A 5,000-nucleotide genomic window follows, 5' to 3' on the forward strand; every position below is an offset into this window, starting at 1 on the left:
CAGTGCCTCGCCCATTCCACGTTTTCTTTAAGCCTTGCCGCGGGTTGCTCGCGACAAAGAATGGCACCGCGGCTCGTGCCACGTGTTGGTTTGGCTGGCAGGCGCAGTGCCGTCCGCTGCCTCTTCTATCTGCCTCCTGGTCTGCTTGTCAAACCCGGCCACGTGTTCCGCCTGGGCACGTGTCAACCTGCTCCGTGGTCGAAATCGCGCGGATAAAGGGATGGCGAAGAGAGAGCCATTGCAGGGGGCCAAAGAAGAGTGATGTGATGACAGGGAAGGAAGAAAAAATGCGAGAGAGACTGTCGGTCAAATGAGGATGATTTGTCGAAAACTGTTGAGTGAAAAATAAAAGTAAAATGGCTTCTCACCTTGGCGACGTATCAGCCGATGTAGATTGTAGCCGGACTTAGCACTACGCTTCACTTCTCTCTGCGAAAGAAAGGGAGAAAGAGGAATACTTTAGAAGGAGTTTCAACCGAGGGAAAAGGTCCCCCATTTGCTGCGCTTCCCTCCGACACGGCACTCCGCGCTCTGACGGTGCCACGGCATTGCCGGACGCCCCCGGCTGCTTCTGGCACACCTCGCGCCTCTGACACTGGCCTACACTCGTAGCCTACTGACCTCCGGGGAATGCGCCCCCTTCCCTCCCCCCTCCTCTCTTACCCCTCCCCCCACGCGCATACCCACCTTCCTCGTATGCCCAATGTTCCACTGATCTACTGAACGCCGGCGCCAGCGGAGGAGGGAACGCCAATAACAGAAGTCTTGTCTGTTCTTAGGCTACGTACAAACAAGACAGAGGGTGAGAGAAGCCAGAAAAAAACGTCCTGCGATTCATGACACCGAATATAAGATCCCCGAGATGCTACAGCCTTGTTAGATCTGGATTACCAAACCTGCCGCTCGCAGAACAGCACATTTCCTACACATGCCATACTTATACATACATACATACATACATACATACATACATACATACATACATACATACACACACACACACACACACACACACACACACACACACACACACACACACACACACATTACTGGAATGCAAATGATCTCGGGAAACAAAGGATCATCGCCCCACATACCCCCCCCCCCAGTAACAGACCGAGATACAGAGCCAGCCGAAGGGAGACGATGTTGCCACCACTATGGCTGCGAAGGGGTTGCAAGGGGACTTCTGCCTCGCGCCAGACATGTATTACACCACTCCCCCCCTCCCCACCCCGTTCACACCCATTACACCACACGTCCTAAACACGCGAGGAGATCCTACAACACTACTCGCTAACAGGCGGAACATGGCTACAACTTCTCTAATCGCACGAACGCACGCACGCACGCTCACCCCGCACACACACGCGCACGCGCACACACACACACACACACACACACACACACACACACACACACACACACACACACACACACACACACACACACACACACACACAAAACAAAACAAACGCATTGCCTGCATTACCTGACATATAATTCCTTTAAATGTTAAATCATCACATGACCTGATTTTTTAGTAGATTCAATATTATTCAATCCACCTGTTCTTTATTGCTGAATATACTTTCGTCATTTCCTTCACTTCTATTACAGCCCGAGAGATCGAAGGCAGAGTGGCTCGTGAAAAAAGTACAAGCAGCGGCGACGCGATCACCTGTCAATAGGAGATAGAGAGCTTCGTGGAAAACCACTGCAGAGAACGGATCTCTCTCTCTCTCTCTCTCTCTCTCTCTCTCTCTCTCTCTCTCTCTCTCTCTCTCTCTCTCTCTCTCTCTCTCTCTCTCTCTCTCTCTCTCTCTCTCTTAACACATCTATCTTTCATTTGTGTTATTGTAAAGGATCGTTATATTGCCATTACTCTTACTCACACTTTATGTAAACATCCCACAGTCGTAGGCCTTACAGCACACACTTACACCCGTAAGCTTAGTTGCAACAGGAAGCCTACCAAAAGCTCTGCCCCCTTCCCCTTCCTCTCCCCCCCTCCCTCCCTTCCTCGGCCCAAATCCACCATCAAGAAAGACCACAGAAGGCCAAAATTCATACCCACGGCTGTAACTTTCGCACCGTCCCCTTCCTGGTACATGCGTTAGGGCTGAAACTAGCCTTTCACCTATATCGAACAACGTTCATATCTCAAAAAAAAGCAACAAAAGAAACACAAAAAATGGGACAAACGACAAATCCCACCGAACCAACCCACTTAAGCGCATGCATCCGAGAACCGTACGTCTTTTTGCGGCGACCGGATAAAAGAGAAGAAAAAATTGACTTCTGGTACAGGAAGCGTGAGACATATAATTTACAGGATTTCCAGGATTTCAAACCACAATGGAAAACAACAATAGAAGGGTCTCTAGACAGACAAAGTGACCCATTCTACATGAATAATCGGTCTTATCAACCCAGTTATGAATGAAATCGCTAACTCAATGTGATGGCCGTTAACTAAGCACGCGAGAGGAACGCCAAACAAGCTCTTTATAGCCCAGTAGGGGTTAGGCTTTTAAGACTAAAGGGGGAATTTTTCAAAAGTATAATAGATTAGAATAGCAGCAGATTCTGACTAAAATATCAGAAGCAGCAATGTCAGACCTCAAAAGCCATCTTCTTTCCATAAATCTTTATTGATATACAACTTATTTTTTTCATTATACAATAATCTCCCATATACAACATCAAAATGCTAGAGGAACATTCAAACAATAGTTTTGCATGGATGTATGTATGTAAGTCTCTCATTTTCGCTCTTTCTTTCTTTCTTTCTTTCTTTCTTTCTTTCTCTCTTTCTTTCTCTCTTTCTTTCTTTCTTTCTTTCTTTCTTTCTTTCTCTCTCTCTCTCTCTCTCTCTCTCTCTCTCTCTCTCTCTCTCTCTCTCTCTCTCTCTCTCTCTCTCTCTCTCTCTTTCTTTCTTTCTTTCTTTCTTTCTTTCTTTCTTTCTTTCTTTCTCTCTCTTTCTTTCTTTCTTTCTTTCTTTCTCTCTCTCTCTTTCTTTCTTTCTTTCTCTCTCTTTCTTTCTTTCTATTTCTCTCTTTTTCTCTTTCACACACACACACACACACACACACACACACACACACACACACACTCACTCACACTCACACTCACACTCACACTCACACTCACACTCACACTCACACACTCACACACTCACACACTCACACACTCACACACTCACACTCACTAAAAACAATCTGCGACTCTTCATGTCCAAACAGAAGCGCAAGTTAAGTTTCCAAAGGCTGCTGGCTCTACCATGTACTTCATCACAAATGAAAAGTTTGATTCCTCAGTAAAATCTATTAGTTCGATACTAATAATGCATCTGGTTCCATAGGGTTGGCTTGAAAAGGGTGCAAAAATAATCTAATACTAATGTATATACTCATGAACAACATGACAAACTTTCCACCATGTAAAGGCATCATCATCATGACTCATGACTACATGGGAATGAATAAAAAAAATAATGATAATAAAAAAATGAATGAATAAATAAATAAATAAATAAATAAACAGGTTGCCATATCTTCATAGTTGTCTGTATTTCAGTTTAAGTGTGTCAATACTCCCTTAGATAATCAGAATCTGAAACCATGGATCATGAATCAACATAATGTCAATTTGAGTGCCATTTTATTCATTAAGATGCCATATGTAATTATCTATCAACAAGTACCGGATATCATTTGGGGTTCTGGGGTAAGATAAACCCTTTTTAAATACTTTATGATGTAATCTGGTCCAGCAAAATTTAATTAAAAATCTGTCAAAATAACTCCGTGAGCAAGAAATCAGAAAATAAACAGTAACCTTTCTTAGAACACATGAAATCTAGCCCATGCTCCTTTCAATAAGCCCAAAACTCCTCTAACTAGCGAGTCAATTAACGCTCCACACACAGGCGAAGTGTGGCTACAAAACCTTGACATACAGGGACTAAGCATACCATCGACAACACCCAGGAATTTTTGGCTCTAAAAAGGTACCACCGGGCCCACAGCCATCTGGTACGAGAGTCACATGCTGTTTACAAAACCACAAGCAATGTTCTACTTTGCCCCCCCCCCCCAGGAGTACACAGCATAATTTATTTGTTGTTATCAAAAGCATAAGAAGATATAATAATGCTTGTTGAACATGTAGGCCGTGTGTACTTTTTTTTCAGACAAAAACACTAAATTTCATTGCTTCTCTCAAAATGGTTATTATTGCACCATGGAAGTACATTCCATCATGTGAAATACATGAAATCTGGGTTTCATTTCAGGACTTGCTGGTTAGAATGATATAAAATAACATTTCCAATTAGAAGAAAAAAAAAATATATGCACAAATGCTAACCATTACATTAACAAGAGCTCTTAAAACACACACACTCACGCAATTACTGCCATCAATAATTAAACCACACAGCCATTTAAAAACCACTCGCATTCAATAATTCACACACACACGGCCCACACCCAAAATAATTCAATGAACAGACGAATACAATTGCATAACCCCGTGCAATCGTGCAACACACACCACCAGGCCACAGGGGGGAAAAGCCGCATCGACATGGCTATTTCTTGCAACTTCAGTCTCATTTAAAAGGCAGCGGGATAGTTTGATCACTGGAGACGCATTAGTTGTCCACACCGGTATTTTGGAATTTATGAGGGGGGGGGGTGAGGATGGAAGAGTAACTAAGGAAGAAGAAGGAAAATGGACAATCTATATTAAAAAAAAAAAAAAAAAAAAAAAAAAAACGAGAAAATACACTTCCTCCTCCACTCGGAATCACAACATCGCCTCTCATATCTCGCTTCATCCGCAGTTCTCTCGCTTTAAATCATTCTCATCACACACTCCAAAGTGTCGTTAAACAAAATGCGACCACAAGGGAAACGGGGGAAGCGAGAAAACGCGAAAACGATACAAAAAAAGGGAAGAAGATAATTCGCCTTCCACCTCCTCCTCCGACCACA

General features: G+C 43.5%; 1 protein-coding gene across 2 annotated transcripts in view; it reads right to left on the reverse strand.

Moving 5' to 3' along the window:
* Window positions 1-5,000, reverse strand: part of LOC125028571 (E3 ubiquitin-protein ligase HECTD1-like) — a 171,030-nt gene that overhangs the window by 165,796 nt on the left and 234 nt on the right. For both annotated transcript variants that reach the window (XM_047617982.1, XM_047617983.1), the window contains exon 2: window positions 369-429. The gene's annotated coding sequence lies outside the window, so the exon portion shown is untranslated. The remainder of the gene's footprint in view (window positions 1-368; window positions 430-5,000) is intronic.

Source organism: Penaeus chinensis, chromosome 9 (genome assembly GCF_019202785.1).
Source record: "Penaeus chinensis breed Huanghai No. 1 chromosome 9, ASM1920278v2, whole genome shotgun sequence".
Taxonomy (NCBI): Eukaryota; Metazoa; Arthropoda; class Malacostraca; order Decapoda; family Penaeidae; genus Penaeus; species Penaeus chinensis.